Source organism: Lutjanus erythropterus, chromosome 17 (genome assembly GCF_056507025.1).
Source record: "Lutjanus erythropterus isolate fLutEry1 chromosome 17, fLutEry1.hap2, whole genome shotgun sequence".
Classification (NCBI taxonomy): domain Eukaryota; kingdom Metazoa; phylum Chordata; class Actinopteri; order Lutjaniformes; family Lutjanidae; genus Lutjanus; species Lutjanus erythropterus.
In genome coordinates this window covers 26,837,138-26,859,388 of record NC_139333.1, presented here as the reverse complement: position 1 = coordinate 26,859,388, position 22,251 = coordinate 26,837,138, and the positions used below count along the sequence as shown (strand labels likewise).

Here is a 22,251-nt window from a genome sequence, read left to right as displayed (position 1 = left end):
CAGGATATTCCCAACAAACGATGCATGACTTATAGATAAAAAATAACCATCTAAATCATCACTGACGACCCACCAGAGGTGAGTAGCAGCGCCTGCATCCTCGAAGACCTCACCTTTCACCCGTACCTTCTTATTTTCTCATTATTTACTCTGCTGCCAAACCAAAATGTTGGAATTCGTCCTGAAGAACGAGACTCAACAATCAACAAATCCTACTCATTCTACCTTTAAAAAACGCGATACAGTTTCTGGGGGGAATTCCATCGACCTACATCCTCATCTGGATGAAAACACGGTCAGATGCTCTCTGCTCTGTGTTTACTTCCTCCCCTCCTGATGGACAGAAGTTCATCCTCTGTGAATGATTCTCTGGAAGCTCGCCACCCGTGGTTTTGAATAGAAATGCCTTTGTCAGGGAACACAGTGTCCCAGTCAAATCTCCCCATTACATAAGCGGCGGCTGTGTCAGTACAGTTGGGATTGTCCTTATAAAGCCCGCCTGTCATGCCTCTCTATCAAAACATTATTTACACCTTTTGTAGTCGCGTGTGGGAAGCAATAAAAAACCTGACCGTGTGATGTCAGAAATCTGCCGCGCAAAATATCACGGCTCATTTCTGCTTTGCCAGCTCGCGGCAGATAATATGCTGATCCCTGCTAGACAATATCAAAACAAGTATTAGTCATATTGTTTTCTAATGTCAGTTGTTTGGCTTTTTGGTGGTTGTTGTACAATACCAGCTACAGCTAACAGGATTTACTTTGAGCTTCTTTTAACAGACCATCTGCGATATGAGCTGCCCTCAATTAGCACAAAATACCAACATCTTTTTCTATCCTAACCAGGTGTTTTTATGTTTTTCTTGCAGTGAAGTCTGGATTTAAACACCTCTGAGTCCACAAAACGACTCTTCGCACATTTAAACAGTTTTAAATCTTCCCATCAGAGCAAAATATGTTGTCCTTCAGGAGGATGTGTCCTTCGAACGAGAGCGTGGGAGTCAATCGAAGGAGGCCCTGCTGGGAGAGAAAAAGACCGTTGTCAGCAGTAGATTTATTACCCGTGGAGACTTATTTGTGTTTGACCACAAGAAATTGATGCAGTAAAGTAAAAAAAAAACATGTTTCATCCCCATTTTTCAAAGATATTTAGGCCAGGTCATTTCATACTGGCTTAGAGGGTCCTCTGTCTCACTGCAGGTGGATTTGTAATGGCTGCACATCAACAAATGTTTCTGAACATCCTGAACATCCAACAGTATTTTTGTGCTTCTGTTGACTGATGCATCATTTGATTTTATTTGAAAGGACATTTCTGAGCTTGAAAAGAATCTAAATATTATAACAGACTGAGTGATGTGATGTTAACTGTATGGTTATGTTCAGCTACAGTCAAACGTTTTGTTATGTTGTTATGGTTACTACTGAGTTTTCCTTAGTGTCAGTGAATGTGGTATTTCAGCAAAGTTGCATGCCTGAGATGCTGTGAAGCCTGTCAGTCAAGATCAGCACCTATGACAGTGATCTGTGTGAGATATCCACCTGTGATTGGCAATAAGGCTCAATGAGGGAGGGTTGTTGTTATTCCTGCTATTCATGTGTGTGTGGGGGTAAGCTGACGAGCGAGAAGTTGTTGAAGGAAAAAAGTGCAGACAAGACCCTGTAAAAGCGGACAGGTTTTTTTATTTTGGCGTTGGCTACAGCCCACAGTAGCCTGTGTTAAAGTTCAGCAATAAATAGCCGGCAAACCGAGTTCACGTCTCTTAGCCTCATTGATAAGAGACGCTACAATATATAAAAAGCACTACAAACCAGGGGTAAAATATGTACTTTTGATTTTGGAGTAAATATCCCTTTAATATTGTGAAGTAAATGCTTTTTGTCATACTTTTGTTTTCCCTTTTGCGCCCTTTAGACCTGTAGCACCACATTATAATCTCAGAGTCCCACTGTCCACTGTTATTCATTTTGGAGGTTTGTTCCACGAAATATCAAATATGAGTAGTTAAAGGTGTATGCAGGCTGCAACAGTTTTCTTTCTTATATTCTGTCAGTCCACTGACCGACATTTTCTACTCTTTCAGCTGATCTGTGCTGCAGACCGTTGTCACTGACTTAAACATTTTCAGTGGACACCTTATATCGCCAACAACATGTGGCCATACTGCTGCAACATGACTAACAAGGATAAAAATGTACAACCCAGGACTTTGAACACTTTGTGTAAATTCCTCACCTTTTGCCAAACTCTCCTTTCCAAGTTCAAAACGAGAATAAACAGCCAGCGACTACATTGAAACACCCACAGAAACTGGGTGGGGGGTTGGGGATGAAGGGTGTTCAGTTCACAGTATTACTTCATGTAGGTAGTTCATCAAATAGTACAGTGTGTGTATAGATACATAAAGTGTTGATATTAGTTTTGCACTCTCAGGCTAACAAGTTAGTCTAACTAGTGTGCACTCACAATTAAATTAGTTTAAGTATTTGGCACTCACAAAAACAGGTTAGTCTAAGTACAAGTTATTTTTATTTTAAAGTCTCAACTTTACTTAGTTTTTTTTAGGCAATGAGTTTGGGTATTTTTTTTTTGAGTACACCCAACTTATTAGATTTTCAGTGTATTCGTGGCCTCATGGCTTTGATTGCATCTTTTCAGTTGCCAATAAAAAGCAGCAGCAGACACTTTTTTCATGAATCCATGACAGATTATAACTGTTTCAAGTCAATAAGCTTCAGTTGAGTTTTATTCTTTTATAGCCCGAAACTGCCAGCTGTTCTTGTTTATAACCGGCCCTGGAGACACTAGTGGAGAGTGCTTCACTGGTCAGGGGTGGGGGTGCAGCCCCCAACCCCCCCAGTACTTTTCCGCTCCCCATCAGCCTACATTCCTGCCAGTAGTCAGCTCCTATTCCCCACTGTCAACAAACATGTCGGGCTTAAATGTTTGGGCATCCTGTCAGTGGTGTAGTGGTTGAAGAGAGTGTAGCTGGACAACAACAGCTCCAGTGGAAATTTCCTCTCGCTGCAGGCCAGTGGGGGGGTGGGGCAGTTGGGGGGGGGTGTGCCCATTAAACACAACTGGGGTCACTTCAGATACCAACGATTCACTTCATAACAAAAGATTTGCTCCGATTAAAAGTTTAAATCCACTTCCTGCTGAACTTTTCTGCTATTACAAGTTCCTGAGTACATTCTGTTTTGAAAAGACATTCTGAAAACATTTAATAATTAATCAAGCCTGTTGCATTTTAACAATTTGTCTGGCCAATGTAATCATTTCAGCATTCACTCGGAGTGCTTAGGTCCTATTCATGAAAGTGCTGATAATGACCATGCTACATAAATGCAGATTAGAGAAGACCTTCCACTAATCAAGCATATGAATCGAGCTTTTACATGGTTATTATAATCACTCTGAATGGAGCTGCTGACAGTGAACAATGACAAAAGTACAACGGGAGGATGCGAGACAAGAGGGGGAACAACCTTTCAAAAATCACGTTTCAACAAATGTTTTACTGCAGATATGTGCAGGATTCAGTGATTCAGATTATTCAGTGATGAACCTTCTGAATGAGATGGTTGATCACGTTGAGCTTCTGTGGCGTTTTAGGTCACTTTCATGAAGATCTCTAACCTGACAGGCCCTGTTTGGAGAAGGGCAGGCACTTTCAAAAAACACTTGGCAGGTGATTGGATCTTTCTCCCATGTCTAACACGGGATAACTTCAATCTGTCAGATCAAACTCTTGCAGAGCCAGTCGGAACAAAAACATCTTTTCTGTCAAGAAAAGCCCTCAGTGCCATTTTTTGCTCTTTAATAAAGAAATACTCTCCAGTTCTGACGTAACTGGTGCTAACATTTAACTTTGAACTGTTGACCTAATAGAAATATGAAGCTCTCAAATTCTGCTGTTATTTCTGTTAAATTTACTTAAAGCCATGCCAGCTACTTTTCACTTGATGAAAAATTATTTAATCCCTCACTGATGGGTGGGTTCTTTGTTAAATGTCTTTTACAGTAGACATCATTTGCTGCCCACAAGCTCAAGGGCGATGTCTCAAAAAGCAGTTTTCCTTTTCTTCTGCCCACTGTGTGCTGGATTGGCTTCAGTCCCCTGTGAGAGAGAGTGAATAATCGGCAGTGAGGAGAATGAATGAATCAGAAAATTCATCACAACATAAAAAAACAACAAAAAAAACGCTGCCTGTTTATATGTAGGGTATGTTATATAAGAAACACCCACAAGTATGTTATTTCTTTGATGAAGTGTGCACTCAGAGTGAGGGTGATGACTGTGTGCTCGGCCCCGGAGGGAGAATCACTACATATTATCTCCTGTAATAATCAGAGAGCGAAAGATCCGGAGCCAGGACTCTCTGGACCGTCTGATTCAACCAGGTGCATTTCTTTGAAGCAAATTTAGACCTGGAAGCGCTTATCTCATCTGTTTAAGATGTCTGAGGAAGAAACAAAAGACACATAAACATTTTTAAACTGCTTGATGCTCTGTCAGGAAGTATTTCCTAAAAGTCTATTTTTAAAAATTAATATCATTAGTTTTGCACAACAGCACACAGTATGTGGCCTTTTAATGGAAAAAAGCCTAATGACTTTCTTTATGTGACCGCTGAGATTAATCCAATCCAAAAATTAATAGAAGAACCCCAGAGTAGAGTTTCTAGAAAAACATTTTAATACAGAAAGTCCTCAGTTTAGTATTCAGTGTGCATCATTTCAATCCACAAAATGGGAAAGTATAATTAAAGAAGTACAACTTAAGAAACTGACTCACAAAGCAAGAAATACAGAAGATGTATTTGATAAAAGGTGGACTTGAGATAATGGTAAATTATAACTCATTATCAAAATGAATAATGAATATCTGACCTCTCCTTCTAATTAACTTGAACGCTCCAGAGTGTGTATATTGTATTTGTATACATCCAACTTTATATATCCATGCATTTACAAGTTACAAGTTAGATTTAGATGTTGAAGTTGTTCTTCTCATTATGCAACTCATAAAAAACAATGTTTTACGATTGTATATTTTCTTTTGTGAGTTGCAAAAAAGTAATTTAGGTGAAATATTTGAGATCAGAATTTTAAAATAAACAAGTAAACATGAACAACAAGCAACAAAAGAGAAAAAAGAGAAGATGGAGATATGACAGACAGGTTGGATACTGCCTACATTTATATATATTAATATATATAATTTATTTATCATTATACAAGTTGAGATTAAGCTGTCTATATGAAAACATATAGCCACTGGCCCAAGAGCCACACTTTGAGAACCCCTGCGCGAGATGCTATCAACATCCCTCTTGAAGTTAATTGCCCGTTGTTGTTTTTGTTCCTTTTTTTTATTTGTATTTTTCTTCTACACTTGTTTAGCTTGGCAAGATGGTTGCTAGGCAACAGACATAAAAACTGATAAGTGATGCTGAATTGAGCATTTAGGATTTCCTAACTTGAGATAAAATGGGATGAAATAAGAAAATAAGGGATTCCTAAAGTTAGTTAGGATGTATTTCTGTAATACCAGAAGTCTTTCTGTGTTAACGTAAGGATGTTTCTGTAATACGCCTCCTGAAGTTTACGCTTGTGCACCGATAAAGCTGCATTTATGTGTCTCTGCATCCTCTTCTCTTCTCTTCTCTTCTCTTCTCTTCTCTTCTCTTTCCTCCCACCTTCCATATGATCTGTGACAGTCTTTTGTCAGTGTTTTTTTGCTCCGCTGTCCTGCTCGAGTTACGCACACGGCTGCAGAAGCAAGGAACCCTGATAATTGTGTCATCAAATCCTCAGATGACGCAGCTATCTTGGGCTTAATGCACAAGAATAGCAGCCCATCAGAATAAAGGGAGAGTGTGTGAAACGGTGTGATAAGAACCGTCTCACACTGAATGTAAAAAAGATGGAGGAGACAGTTTCTTTTTGATCCCAGAGGTAAAAAGCCTGTGGTTATCCATCATGAATCCATCACTCACATCAGTTCCTGCAGGAAACTGAGAGTTTATACTGACAGTACACCAACCCAGGAGAGTCACACTCAGAGATTTTCTTCCTGAGTTCAGTTTCTTCTTCATGCAGAGTTTATGGAACTGCACAGTCCTGGAGAACATTGTAAGTTTCAATATTTCATTATTGGTTATTGGTTGGTGACTTCCTGTGCAGCTGATCACCTTCATACAGACAGTGTGGAAGATTATAAACTCAGTAACAACTCGCATGAGTAGGATTTTTAATGACATGCAGGTAAAAGCTCCTCTGACTGAGCTCATATACGTCCATCACACTCTTTAAAACTGCCTTTTATTTTTGCATCAATAAATCTTTCTAAGCAGTGAATGTTTGGACTGTACAGGCAGGCTCATGGAGTAACAGATTACATGTAACAGGATTTAACAGGATTATGTAATCTGGATACAAAAAAACATATACAATTATAACTAAATATCTTTGGGCTGTGGACAAAACAAGACATTTGAGGATGTCATCTTGGACTTTGGGAAACACTGATCAACATTTTTTTTAACTGTTTTCTGACATTTTATGGACCAAACAACTAATCAATTCATGAAGAAAATTGTCGACAGATTAATTGATAAGGAAAATAATCATTACAGGAAAGACTTGACAAGATTATGACAGGATTTATTTATCAATTAATCATTTTGAGTCCTTTTTTAATTAAAAAAAAGTCTAAATTCTCTCATGTTAGCTTCTTAAATGTGAATTCTTCTTTAATCCTCTCTGACAGTAAACTGAATATCTTTGAGGCTGTGGACAAAACAAGACATTCGAGGACGTCATCTTTAGCTTCGATCAACATTTTTCACAATTTTATGACATTTCATGGACCAAACAACTAATCGACTAAATGAGAAATAATCGACTGATTAATTGAAGATGAAAATAGTTATTGGTTGCTGATCTAAAACCGTATATTAGGCCAAACAATTTCACCATATTTTATATTATAATTTATAATCCAAAAGAAACAGAAAGTAATCAAGTTACTTTAATATTTCATTATTTGTGTAATAAATCTGAGTACAAATATGCCCAATTCAAACCTAATACAGGGAAGTGTACAAAAACTAAGAAGACAATATTTAAAATTTTGATTAAATCTGATTTATAACACTTTTTACATGCTTAGTATTATGTACATAAATTATATGGTTAGAAGACTATTGTGGATTTATGTTTACAGAGACTTTAAAAGTTGCAGATCTCTGTCCTACATGTTTGGAAGGAGAGGAAAAGAACATACTAGGGGAGGGTGTTTGCACTCTGCAAGCTCACCACTAAATGACACTAAATCCTACACACTGGTCCTTTAAAATCTAGAAGGCCTTGCCACCCCCTACGTAGCTTTGGCGACCCCTAGTGGGGGTCAGGACCCCAGATTGGAATCCAGTGGTTTAGACAACAGCGTGCTTCCAACTTTGTGGCAACAGTTTTGCGAATCTGTTCAAAGCAAAGTCCGTAACAAAACGGTTTACCAGTCGGGTGCTGAAAAACTCAGCTGGCCTCCACAGAGTTCTGACCTCAACCCCATCCGACACCTTCGTGATGAGCTGGAACACAGACTGTGAGCCAGATCGGATCATGCTGCAACATGCTGGATGGGAGCAAATCCCTGCAGACAAGTTCTATAAATCGTGCATAAAACCTCAAACCAGAAGAGAGGAGGCTGTTACAACAGCAGATTAATGCCCACATTTTTTAAATCACATCTTGAGCGATTACATTTGGGTGTCCACATACTTTTGGCCATATATTCTATCTATGGTCTTAGAACATTTTTTATAGGTTACACTGAAATAAGAAGTGAAATCATCCATTTAAATGTAGTACGGTAGTGGAAAGTGTAGAAAATATGAAATTCTAGGACATTTTAAGTAAAATTCGATATTGAAAGTGTGTCTATTTTTATTTTGTATCATTGTGTGACACCCACCCAAAATCAAGACCGGTTTAAACCTTAATAGATGGGACAATAACACACAGAGAAAGATGAAGTTCGGTTAGCTTTGCACAGAATCAGTCAGTAGAAATGTCCTTTAAAGGACGACTTTTACTTTTATACTTTGATTACATTTCAGAGCCTGTACTTATTCACTTTTACTTGAGTAAGGAAGTTAAATCAGTACTTTTACTTTAACCAGGATTGTTTTTTACACATGTATCTGTACTTCTGCTTGAGTAAAGAAAGTTTTGCCACCTCTGTCTGTTTCTACCTTCCAGAAAATTGTTCTTGTGCCTGTGTGTAAGCACACTGAGAGCACAGAAAAAATTGGAGTCAAGGTCCTTGTATTTGTGCACATACTTTGCCAATAAAGCTGATTCTGATTCTCAGTGTATGGATCATTTGGAGTGGAAATTAAAATATCTGAATATCAAAAAAGAACAACAAAATAAAAAATAAAAAACTGTCTGTGGTCACTAGCAATGTTATCTGATGAGAAAATACAAAAAAATAAATAAAAATAAAATAAAAATACAATGTAATAATTAAACACTTTAGCATGTGCAACATATGAAGGACAGTCATGTAAAAAACTAATTTTTGCAATGACCAAAGTAAAGCTGAAAGACAATGATTTGCAAACACCAAAACTAAAGAGTTCATTAAGTCCTACACTTAAAAACTTACCAAAGATCAGGAGCAGCCGCTAACATTAGCCACACAGAATGATGCTAATGTCAGCTACACAGAAATGCAGTAAGCTGTCCGACCTGTCAATGCTGCTGATATTATTAATAATACTATTTTGTATTATTTTGGGATTGTTGTTGGTGCTACTGGTGACTGGGATGCTGCGTGGGTAAAAATACAAATGTCTGCCTCTATTGTGTTCGATGGTGTGATGTATTGAGGAGCATGAAGCATAAACATTTTCAATACTGAGAATAGAAGCTCATTAACCTGGGAAATGCACTTGTTTTTAAGGTATAGTTTGGGCTATACTGTCAAAGCACTTTGGCCATAGCCTATTTCAGACAAATACGTATTTAACAAGGAGAATTATAGGTTCCAAACCTGACCACTTTTGTGTATTATCTGATAGTGTTAATAATTATTGAGGTAAAAGAACATCGCTTCAACATTTATCAACATTATAATGAACATAATATAAACTGTGCATGCTGCATGCAGTTTGACCTTTGCTGCAGCTGCATGGATGAAATGCAAAGTTTATTTCCTGTGATTGGTCTCTCTGAGCAGCCTTATGGAAGTGATATTTTACAATTCTTCATATTATAAACAAATAAGATTTGTTAAAACAAGTTATTTGGTGTTTTCACAGTCATTCTATTGAGCTGAGACAGATTCCACATTCTGTTTGCGTTCAGAGGCTGTGGCCGTGTCTCGAGCAGAAGGCTGGCACTGTGCACACCGCTATGAAAATCCAAACCTCAGTCCAGCGCATTTTATCCCTTGTTAGAACACAGCGCACACTTTGCATCCGCATTGTTTAATCTGTTGAAGTACTTCCACGAAGAAGACATCTAATTCAGATGGCGGAGCCAGAAGTTACTGTACTAACTGCATTAATGATCAGAAGTGTTTGCGTTCATGGCGATCTGTGCTTGTTAACTAATTCATTAAAGTGCTCGGTGCTCGGTGGTAAGGCGCAAGACGCACACTACGCCTCATCATGTAAATTTTATATGAAGAATAGTATAGCATATGCGGTCCTTTCAAATGCCATTGAAACTCATAAGTCGATGGTAGTTCTACAACTGCTTTTTCTTGATTTGCCTCAGGACTGGGGGGTCATCGCACCCCCATCTTGAACTTTAATGTTGCCCCGTACATGGCGACTATACAAAGAAATTAAAAGCTACTATGAACAAAAAAAGCCTAAACAAATTGACCCTATTTGGTATTGAGGTAATCCAAAAGTAACAGAAAGTAATCAGGTTATGTTACTTTATTATTGTGCTATTTTGATCAGGTTACAGACTACACTTTTAACAGGTGATTAGTAACTGTATCGTTTTAAAGTAATCCCCCCAACCCTGCCAAAGTCATATCAATGAAACAACAATTTCTCATCCTCGGCATGTGTTATGCGCGCTGCAAAAGTGGGGCAGTACCTCAAATTAAGGTCAAGGGTGTTGATGACTGTGGAGTCGAATGTAGAGCATTTTAAATTGTGTTTCCAGTCCCTGCAACTCGATGTAGTTGTGCAGCTCCGGCCACATACAGACACTTTTTCTTTACAATCTGAAAAACAGAAGGTGTGAAGAGTTTTCATGTATATGCTACAGAGGATGGAGCCACTGGTGGAGCCATGTGGCTTTAAATGTAAGCTGTTGAATTGTTTGCATTTAGCTTGTGCTATAAATACACTCCAGTCTGCTGCTTTTGTCTTACTCCCTCTTTTGTTTAGGAACTGTGCATAGACCTACTGTGTCTGTGCTCGACTATAATTTGAATTCTGAGAGGAAATAAATCTAAAATATTGGTGTGGGGAGTAATGGATTACATGTAACAGTATTACATAAGCAGGATGCAAAAAAAGATAAGTGTCCTCCATTACAGCTGCAGAAAAAAAGAGGTAATCAGATGACAGATACAATTAGTAATAAAAAAAAGTAGGGATTATTGGCAGGATTATTATTTTAAAATACAAAGAACAATATAATACCATGCACACACTCACACACACACTCACACACCTCATGAGTCTCTGTGCACCACTCTGGCCTCGGTGAAACCAACTAATCTTACAGTCGATTCATTATTGTGTCCTCTGGTGAAAAAATGATTCACTGGTTGATCATTTCAACATTATTTTGTCATAAAATTAGATGAGAGGAGAAACATCACAGCACAGTAACAGTTCTGGCTTCAGCTGTGAAAGTACTGACATTATCCAAGAACTCCACATCTTAATAAAAGAAACATTTACAGCCAAAACCAACTGCTAACGTTAGCTACTCACAAATCCAGTTAGATAACCTGTCGCTGCCACTCTGACTACTTCTGGACTGTAGGTGGTGATGCTGGAGACCAGGATAGTGTGTGTGTGTGTGTGTGTGTGTGTGTGTGTGTGTGTGTGTGTGTGTGTAAAAACACAAGCTCCAGAACAAGTTAAGTGTGAAGTGTGAAAAGCACAACATTACTTAGCAACTTATTGAAATTTGCATAATTACTGCTATTAATGTAAATGTGAACTCACGCATAACAAAAGAATTAATAGCTGACAGTTTTCAAATTTATGTGTCCAATAACTTTGTTTAATTCAAAAATATAATCCCTGCTAGATTTGTGATTTTCCCTAAAAGTGAATTTGCGTTTAATTTATTTTTTTTTAAATATAAATTTAAAAAAAGAAAATGTGATGATTTTTTATCTATTTTGGCCACAGGCGGTCATACCGACCCCACTGTTATATTGTTAGTTTTTGCACAGTTGGGGACGCATCTTGATTGCCTAGCAACAATCATCGCTTCTGTCAATGAAACTTCACAAGTTGTCTCAATTTCCAATTTCCCAACATTAAAATACAAACAATCAATCAGTTAATTAGACTCGATTAAAAATAAAGTAGGGGAGACCAGGGACGATTATAACACTTTTTTTTGTCTCAGCACCTATAACTCACTGAATTTTTGTGTTAAAGCTCTCAAATTTTGAAACAAAGGATCCTGACATGTTAGCGACTTTTTTTGGTTTTATTTTTGTACTCGTTTCCAGCTTTTCCCCAGAGGCTATGCTTATTTTTTGTGCTGCTTCTCGGTGGAAATGTCACAGTAATTTATGTTAAAATAACATGTTTATAATCTTATAAAATACATTTAATTGTTTCTCACTCAAATTGGATCACTGATGGTAATGCTGCTGTGGATATACACAGTCATTACGTCACAAGATTGCATGCATTTTGATAAATATATAAATACATTTACAAAATTTGTATTTTGGTGTTTGTCATGAGGTAGAGTTTGGAAGTCAAAGGTCACAATAACAGCTTATGGCTCTTCTATATGGAATTCTGGGATTTCTAGTGTTAATAAACCTACAACAAACATCATATTACACTAAACAAGTTCACCATATTTGGTGTCAAAAAGTAACGGAAAGTATTCACGTTACATTAGTAACAGGTAATTAGTAATTGCATTTAACAATTGGTTATTAGACAGATCTGTGTTGAGTGCAGGTTGCTGTTGCCTTGGCTCTGCCTCTACAGTGCAGAGTGACTCAAGCGGTACACACACACAGTAGATGTTCTCGTTAAAAGGAGAGACTGACGCTCCTATTCCCGCGACATCATCATCATCATCATCATCATCATCCCACACTGGTGTAGCTCCACGGTGTGCGCTGCGCTGCGCTGCGATGCTCAGTCCTGCACAGTAGCAGCTATAGGAGAGGAGGCGTGCTGCTCCCCGCCACAGGAGCACACACACACAGAGACACACACACACACAGGAGGAGCTCAGGAGGAGGACTGGAGCAGAGGCCAGCAGCCTTTTACCGGCCACTTGACAGACACACACAACCGGGAAACAGAGCGCTTTTTTGGGGGGCTGCTCTGCCCCCGTCGCCTCCCACTCTCCCGAGCGACATGGCATCCACGGATCGATCCACGGGAGCGCGTAAGTTATCCTCTTCATCCGATCCGTGTGTGCGAATGTCTTTCATGTGACGGATACAATGTGGTGCTGGAGAAACTGGGGGTCTCACGGTGGAGCCATGTTGTAGTCATGGCACCGTCAGCCTCGTTTCGAAACGGGCCAAACACGAGGATGTAAGATGAGAAAAACCATCATCTGCTGTGTTTATTTATTGTGTTGTGTCCACAGCTGATGATACAGCTCTCTCCTTAAAGGAGACGCTTTGGCACCATCAGCACCATCATCATCATCATCAGCAGCAGCACACACACACACACACACACACACAGAGAGAGAGAGAGAGAGAGAGAGAGAGAGAGAGAGAGAGAGCCCTGATGGTGCTCTGATGCCCTGGCCGCAGGCAGCCTTCAACTTCAGCTCCGTGTTGATGAAAGAAAGCGGTCAGCAGCAAAAGTAGCTTACATCTGTCGGGTCGTTTTTCTCTGGCCTGCTTTAAACACCGCATGTTAGTGTCCAGCAGAGTTACAAGACATAGATCAACAGCACAGCTTTCAGTAGCCTAAAGAACTGAACTCCCACTATGTAGTTTCCTTTTAAATATCACCTTCATTTTAACGGTAAGACTGGTGATAAATAGCTGTTTTTGTACTTCTAGAGATGTGTCAATATTTCGTGCAAAATATAAAAAACTAAACTTGGATTTATCTAGATAATTTTCAGTGACTGAATATGGTAAAAGGTCCTGCCTCTTTATATACTAGGGATGTAATAATAAACAAACAAAAACTACAAGACACCAGGATAAAAAAAATCCAGGAAAATGATATTTATGGTCTCTTTTAAATAATAAATCCCACGTGTGCAGCATTTTTATTTGCATACAAGTCATTTTCCTTTCAACTTAAAATGCTTCTGCTTTCTGTCTTTAATAAGATAAAATTAAAGTAACAGCCATGACTTAAGCATGTGCACATACTTTCATGTGCCCTTGCAAAACAAGAACAATCCAGCAGTCAGCAGTCTTTTTACTAAATAAAATAAAAATAATTAACTAAAATAATTAACTGTGTACTTGTAATATCATGGTACATATTACCATAGTTTGGTATGATATTGGGACATTTTTTTCTTCAATATTGCATTATTTTTATTGCAATATCACAATATTTGATATATTGTTACATCCCTATCATATACTTTATCAAAGCATAACCTTCTATGCAGGCAGCTCAGCTGACCTGTACCTGCATCTGTTTCCTGGTTGATTAAACAGAAATTTTAATTTAGACTTGTCTAAAAGTAAGAAAGACAGTCAAAACTGAGTGCACTTTATTAATCAATAAGGTTAAACACTGTCCGAAAAATATTGCTTGCATTAAAAGCCATTTGGCGTACATTATCACCAACCATTTTATATTATAAATGCCGCTGAAATGGCACTTTGCGCCATGCATTATGAAGATATTGCACATTATTGCACAAAACATGGCAACAACTCACTAAGTGCATTATTTTTTTTAGATCAAGCAGGAACACAGCATTTATTTACCTGCAGCTACAGTTAGCTGTCACACAGTGGGACTAATATTAGCAGCACTAGCAACCTGCTCTCCTTGCAGGTTAACGTCCACATGTCTGTTCTGAATGCGGTCACACATAGCTCTAGTCGAGTGGTTGTATGTCAGTTTATTCTGACACAGCCTGCAGACAAACCTTATTTCAATCAGTAGAGACTTTGTTCTGAGTGTGCAAAATATATTTTATCATTTATAAAAGGGGTAGTGAAGCTGTGATTAGTAAAGGAAACCCCACTGATGGAGTCCAGACACTGGTGGTGGTGAAGGGATGGCTAAGGATCAGGATGTGGTGAGGACTGGACTTCTGAGGAGCTCAAACTGGGCTCTGGATTAGAAGAACTGGTGGAGAACGGAGTGGAGGAGGGTTGCAACAGTTCCCTGCAGAAATGACAGCTGAAAGCGTCAGAGAGGGGATCGGATTTAAAGTTTTGACATGATGACACTGAATCTGGTTGGTTGACTTACAGAGTTAACGCCCATGGACAGCTGATTGAGAATAAGTGGGTAAAGAGAGAGAGGGAGAGAGAAAGAGAGTTAGGATGAATGAAGCATAAAGATAGTCTTCCTGATTGAATTTAAGCTGAGCCTAATTTCATTTTCTAGATCAAAATACTCACAAACTGTAGTCTTTTTATGGGATGTCTTCCATCACACTTCACTGACAACAACAACATCCAGACACTCAGGCAGGGAGAGGCAGACGACTGCATAACATCTTAGAAACAACAGTTAACTGGCACTAAACATTAATAAAATATCAATAATTTTACTTCCCTTGTACTTCTGGTGCCGACCAGCGAGGATAGCAATGTTTAATCATTTAGTTGACTAATTGTGCAAATCCCTAAACTGGACATTATCCACTTTTAATAGCATTTGAATGCTATACTAGTGTCAAAAAGAGCATAAAACCAATAGTGTAATGATATAATGTAAATCTACAAACTCAGTCATCAGTATTATTAGTATTATTTGGTTTTGGGTTTGAAAGAGAGACTGAAATAAAAAATACAAGAGTAATCACTGTAATTTAGTCACTGGCCTCTGTGCTGCTTTCTGCTTTTTACTGACCCTGTTTTCTGGCGCATTTATGATGTTGAACATGACACATTGGGACAAAAACAACAGATATGCAAACGTCTTTACTAGTAACAAGAAATGAATCAATCGCCTATTTTCAGCAGGTTTACTCTCATTCAAAATCCCACATATATGCACAACTTTTGGTCGAAAAACGGTACATGATGCATCCTCCAGGAACCAGTAATATGAACATTTTCATGCAAATTATACTTGATATTTGAAAATTTTAACCTGCAGGTGGTGCTAGATCGAGTCATTAAAGCCTGTTTTACACAGATAACCAAGGTTTACTTGCATTAAAAGAAAAAAAGACACATACAATCAAAAACATTTTGGTCTAAAAACCATATATGATTCATCCTCTGGGGAGCAGGAATATCTGCACCTTTTCATGGCAATCCATCCGATATTTGTCAAGTTATTTTAGTCTGGAGCAAAACACTGTCTGACATCGTCTGCCCTAGAGGCACGCTGCTACCCCGGCTAAACACATGAACAGTCCAAGACAGAGTGCTAGAAGGGCTGCTGGAGCATTTTGAGGAGTATTTCTGGCTTCACATCAAAGTATACGGACAGATAAAGACTAAAACGGAAGACAATGTTTGCCTTTCTCCTTTTATTTGAAGAGCTTGCGTGTGAATGCAGCTGTAAGATCATGATGAAGATGTGTCAGATTATACTGGAGTCCTTTAACAAGCACAGGGTTTTTGTATGAAGTGAGGCTTTGTCCCAGAGTGGACAGCATCATGGTGCTGAAATGCAGCCGGGTGGATAACTTCTAACCATGAAAAAACCCTGACTACTTACTCATTCTACTGGCGCTCAGATCCCTGCTTTAAGTCATTACTTCACATGCTCAGACAGGCCTGATAATTAGCTCCATGCCAGATTCTGTCAGTCAGTTGTCTCTGCAGCGGCCTGTAAAGAGGGGTCAGTAGGTTAACATTAAGAACTTCCCATCCCCATTCATCTGCAGGGCCCAATCTTACTGGTCCTCAGACTTCAGTTGATTAGCAGCTCTTCATTTGAAGTGCTCAGCCCGCCCTCCTTCCCAGGGGTTCCTGTCCGAGGGAGGTAATTTAAGGAAGTGAATCACGGCCGAAGTCTACCTGCTAATCACCAATCACACAGCTGCTGTACGGCTGTACAGTATCTCATGAGTCTGGGCTTGTTTTTCTGTATTTCCACACTCGTTAATCATGTTTTTTTTTTTTTTTGGTCCCCTTGCACTTTTAAATTGGATTGCAGCGAGCTCCTCCGTGCTTGAAGCTGTTGTATAATGTACTTTGTTATGTGCTGATGAGTGCTGTTGATGCTGTTTTTCTGAAACGTGATGCGCTGTGAAGTGAGATTAGAGAACGCCGCTGATTTCAGCCTCGTGAGGAAATGGACTCTCCGGCTGATTTGTTTGGAAAATTATTAGATTTCTGCCGAGGACACTGTCCCACTCCAACGCAACGTTCACTGCACTCTGAGAAATAAGGGTTCCAAAAAGGTTCCTCTTCAAGGGCTGAGGTTCCACCCTGAACCAGTGACTTCCTCTTTCATCTAGGGTTCTTTGTAAGATGAAGGATTCCATTAACATGAACCATTTTCATCCAAAGAAGTTCTTCATCAACTTTTTCATCAAGGGTTCTTTGTACCATAATATGTAAGGATTCTCAGTAGAACCCTTTGGGTGGGTTTCTAGCTAAAACCCTTGGAATTTAAAAGGGTTCTAGGTAGAACCCACTTAGTAGGTTTCTAAGGTGGAATGTTTGGTGTATAGAAACCCCCAGACTGGGTTCTGGGTGGAATCATTGCACCATAGAAGGGTTCTCCTTTAGAACCCATCTTAGGTGGGGTTTGGGTGACACCTTTCACAGATGGTCCTAGATATAACCCTTTATGTTGGGTTCTCAGTAACCATGAGGTGGATTCTTAATGAAACCACTGGAATATGAAATGGTTCTTGTTAACACCCTTGGAAAGATTCTGCATAAAACCCCCAGAGAGGGTTCTAGATGAACACATAACACCATCAAAGGGTTCTCCTTTAGAAAGTCTCATATTGAGGATAAAAAGTTTCACAGATGTTTTTTAGGTATAACTGTTTATGTTGGGTTTTAGATAAAACTCCCTTAAAGGGTTCCTGAAAGAACCTTTATAAAAGGTTGTAGTAGGAACCAAGAAGTATTCTCCTTTGGGCATGAGACAAAGAACCCATTATCACTTTTTTAGGTTTTATTTTGTTTGATAGCACATTACAGGAGAACATGTCTCAGTTCCAGCAGGAGAACATGTCTCAGTTCCAGCAGGAGAACATGTCTCAGTTCCAGCAGGACAACACATCTCAGTTCCAGCAGGAGAACATGTCACAGTTCCAACAGGTTGTGTAATAATCTGAGACACACCCGTCAGGTGTTTGTTGTGCGTGTGGAGTTAATTGGAGTGTTTTTGGGAGCTGCATTGTTGCCAGCTGACCTTGAGGAGGTGTGTTCTGGAGTAACTCCTGCAACGTGTCGAAAGACGGTGTGTGTGTGTGTGTGTGTGTGTGTGTGTGTGTGTGTGTTTGTGTGTTTGTGCGTGTGTGTGTGTTTGTGGTGGGAGGAGGGGTTACTGACGCAATCAGCCAGAGAACATTGGCACCTTCGATTGAACGGAGAAAGTGTTTTTCTCTGTTGAATGAATTAACTTGCAGAAGCAAATGGGAATTACAGCTGAGACAGTTGCTGTTAGCACAACTTGTTCAATGTTCTGGATAACAGCACTGAATCATATCCTAACGTGAACCTGTGTGGATCTGTTTCTTTTAAAAGAACAACACAGCAGACACTCAGAGTAACACAGTACGAGACCTCATTTAAAACTAAATAATCTAACAAAAAAAAACTTTTAACCCTGATACAAAAGGGAAGCATTTGCAAATTGTTGCCTCAGTATTGCAAAGTCAAGAAAAGCAGCAGTTTATTGAGTCTGTTTCAGCTCTTTTAGTGGCACATTTTATACCCTGCACACCCCTGAAATAGTCTTTCTGCAAATTGCACATTAAGTTCTGACAAGCATGTAAATATAAATCTATTTTTCAGTTATTATAATTAGCAGTATTCTTCTTCCAAACACGATGACATTAATTTATAATTAACATTATATAATAATAACATATGGTGCAAGGCTCAGATTTTTATTTTCCTCATTTTATGTAATACAGAAAGGAAAAGAGAAAGAAAGAAAGAAAGAAAGAAAGAAAGAAAGTAAGAAAGAAAGAAAGAAAGAAAGAAAGAAAGAAAGAAAGAAAGAAAGAAAGAAAGAGAAATGCAAGCATTTTTAATTACTTTCCTATATTAAAATGCTATATAAATGTACCTGAAATAAGGTCTGTGAATGAGTGAGATTAATATATATATATATAATTATATATATATATAATTTTGAAGCTGTCACATACATTAAAAACAGGTGGTTGCTTAGCGAACATTTAACATCATCAGTCACTCAGTGGGGTGAACTGAAGTCATGCAACTGTAGACTAATTCATTTACACCCTAATGTTAGGTCTTTACCTCTGGTCGCAGCATTTTCACTCTTCAAAATTTACATGAGTAGCATAAACTTTTGTTTGCCACAGAACTTATTTTCTCCACTAGCCCAAAACCTGATGGAAAAATCCAATTCAAGGGAACCGGGGCGATGCTAACTTCTGGGTTGGACTACAAAAATATGTCGTCTCTGCAGCACTCTGTAGTCTCACAAGCTACACGTCAGAGGTGTCCAACTCGGGACAGAAGACAGCCTAAGACAGACTCTCTGCAGCTGTGAGTCCAGTAAGCAATGCAAGCAGCATGGCAGGCTGTGCACTTTAAAAACTGAGGGTGTGTTCTGATCTTCTAGTAGTTTGCTGCAAAGTGGACTGAACAGGTTATTCATCCGTGTTAAGAAAGGCTCCACAGTGTAGAGAGTAAGAAATGTTCAGTCACTACGCAATAATGGAGCTCCAAGAGGAGTTTTATATCTAATAAACATGTTTATATTTATATTTGATATTTATTTTTAATTTTAAAATTAATTTAACCAATTAAATTAAATTATTCTTATGTCTTTAAGTATTGTCTTTGTACCAACATTGACTGTCATAATTATCAAGGACAACATAATATTACTTAACAGTAGACTTTATATAATCAAAATTACATAATCTTTAAATAATCAGCATATTAATCACGTTTGAAATGCAGCACATATCTTATAAATTAATAATATCACATTTATTCAAAGTTTACATGCCTAAATTTCAGTAGAATCCGTTTTTTTATTTCAGCAATGTTAAATTTCTATAGTTGCTGCAAAAGTATCTGGGTTTAACACACTGACGAGCTCCCCAAGACCCGCAAGCAGACTTTAATGTGTAAAATAGGCGGAGTCGCCCTTTAAGGTCAAGGAAAGCTTGCAGAAATTGTTAAAAGACACCAGCATTTCTTGTCAGTAGGAAACAAACAGCAGCCTCTCATCGCAGGCTTTGTTGCTCCATCTGTCTCCTCCGTCCTCCTCCCTGTGATGTTTGCTGGTACAATAACGTCACGCAACTTCAGCCTCAGCTCCTGACAGGCGAGAGCAGTAATTCACAGGAGAGGTCCTTGTCATTAAATGCAATCGTATGTTGTTTTTGGCAATTCAACAAACCGCTAATACGGTCATTTTTGTTGCGGGGACAGTGTAGTGAGCCAGATGAATGTTCCTCGTGTGCCTGGACATGCACTTAATGCTGTTTCCTTCCCTGGACCTGACTGTCCTCTCTGGCAGAATCTGAGAATTAGAGCTGTCAACATGTTTAAAGCAACACGGTGTAACATCACAGAACAGAACACACTGTGCTTTTCATACAAAACATGATTGTCTTCATCTTCTTTAGCTATCAAGGACTTTTTAAAGGCAGTTTTGACATAATAATGCACTGAAACGTTTAAAAATCCTCTCAAACAAAGTCAGTCAACCACACAAAAGACACACCATAATACCAATCTATCAGATTTGTCACTTTCTTTCAAAACAGGTAAAAAAGATTTAGCTGAAACAAATATGCCTTTTTTTTTATGTTGGAAATCGTGGTAGTTGCTTTTCAGCTGTTTGAGTGAAGAGCTGCTTGTGTTAAGGGTTGTGTTTTTCAGACTGGCCTTCAGAGCAGGACTGGATTTGAATTCTCGTGCGTTTTATTTCGTCTCTCAGCTGAGAGTTGACTGTACGTCGGCCCCATGAGGAAGGCACAGACAGTGTGTACTGGAGGCTGTCTGTTTCTCTGATCGTGATGGTTTGTGTTGTCTGGATCAGATGTTCTGACAGCTTTATCGATGGTGTTAATGATTGTTCTCTCAGGTGTCACAGGGAGACAGGTTTAGCATAAATGAATAAACCTCCGATGAGTCACTATTGAATTAAATGTTAACTAAAATGGACCTAAACAGGGATTATGTCAGAGCCCACAGGGCTGCTGGTAAGAGAATAAAAACAGTATTTATGATCCAACCAAAGAGTAACTGAGGCTATTTCTTTCCTTTTTTCATTCTTTATGTGTCTGTTCCAACCATAGACTGTATATAGAGAAATGGGTCACACAGAGTTCCCTATAGTGAAGCCAGAGCATCTGGATCACCCCCTGGTGGCTGGCTGCAGTATAGGTCAGAAATCCTGCTTCCTCAATTAATAACACGGACATGAGTCAAACTAAAACATCAAAGTACACGACAAATAAGGTGGTTTTTGTCATTTTAGCTTGCTCTTATTACGCTGATGTTCATGCAAGTGCTTGCAAATGAGTATCAAGAGCATGCTAGCATGCTTACACTAGTATTTATCTCTTGGAGCTGCTAGTGTGGTTGCAGATGCTTACGTAGAGATACCACAGAACAAATATTTTTTATGGTAGAGAGTATTTTGTAGGACAAGTATCTTGTATCAGCATGTTAGCGTGCTCTTAGCAACAGCGCTAAAATGTGCTAAATGCTAAAATGCACCACCTTGCAGCACCACAAAGGTATCCGAAGCGCTGCCCGCTTTCATTTGGCACTCAAGTGAATCAACTGGGCTGAACACACAGTGCACACCGTGATCGACAGAGCCACATTCAGCAGCTCATCTATTTTGTTCATGCTCCGCAAGCGAATCCGGCATGAAAACACGCTGATAATCTGCTATAAATTATATAAATGATACATGATACGTGATATAAATGATCTGATCCTGATAAATGATGAAATGTCTCCCATGGTTTCCAACTCTTCATTTTTCTCTCCCTGCATCTCACTCACAGTTTCCATTTCCCTGATTTTTTTTTCCTCCACATGATGAAATATCCAAATCTGTCCATCCACTATATTTATTAGACATAGCTGTTACTGGTTGTATGTGTGTGTGTGTGTGTGTTTTTTTTAATAATATACTTATTCCACATATCTGTTAGTTGTGTCTGTAGAGAGGGGAGAGAGATGAGCAGAGCAGACAGGCAGGAGCCCCTCCTCGCTGATGATCATAAAAGGCAATGGTCTGCTTTTTATCCAGGAAACCATAAAAGTCTTTGAATTCATGAGGTTATTTTAAACTTCAGCTGTACTTGTGATTAAAAACAGAAGAGGAGCAGAATCACTTGTTGACCGATGCAGAAAATGTGCTTCTAGTGTGTTCAGCCATTGGTGTGACAGAGCACTTTGTGGGGCCTCTGACCCGAGCGCGTCACTGTCATGATGGCTTGATTGCACTGCGCACGACTGCGTCTCGTTACATCCAGTGGAGTTGTATACAATGCTTATGATTCCACCAGCAGAACGTCCCAGTACCGAGTCTGTTTTTGACAGGTGCCACATAAAGCTGCACAGAGCAAGTAGAGCGAGCAGGAAGTCACACACAGAAACACCAGATAGAATCCAGTTGATTTTCAAAATAAAAGACCGCAAAAAAATAAACTATTTAACTACGTAGCCTTCTTATCCATGATAGAAGAACAAA

The 22,251-nt window shown here is 38.9% G+C and overlaps 2 protein-coding genes across 2 annotated transcripts in view; one reads left to right on the top strand and one right to left on the bottom strand.

Annotated features, from left to right (window-relative positions):
* The window catches only part of pdk2a (pyruvate dehydrogenase kinase 2a), a 54,120-nt gene that overhangs the window by 14,862 nt on the left and 17,007 nt on the right, over positions 1 to 22,251 (bottom strand). The window lies entirely within an intron of this gene.
* The window catches only part of tbkbp1 (TBK1 binding protein 1), a 92,043-nt gene continuing 82,214 nt past the window's right edge, over positions 12,423 to 22,251 (top strand). The window contains exon 1 of the mRNA XM_084740209.1: positions 12,423 to 12,637. The gene's annotated coding sequence lies outside the window, so the exon portion shown is untranslated. The remainder of the gene's footprint in view (positions 12,638 to 22,251) is intronic.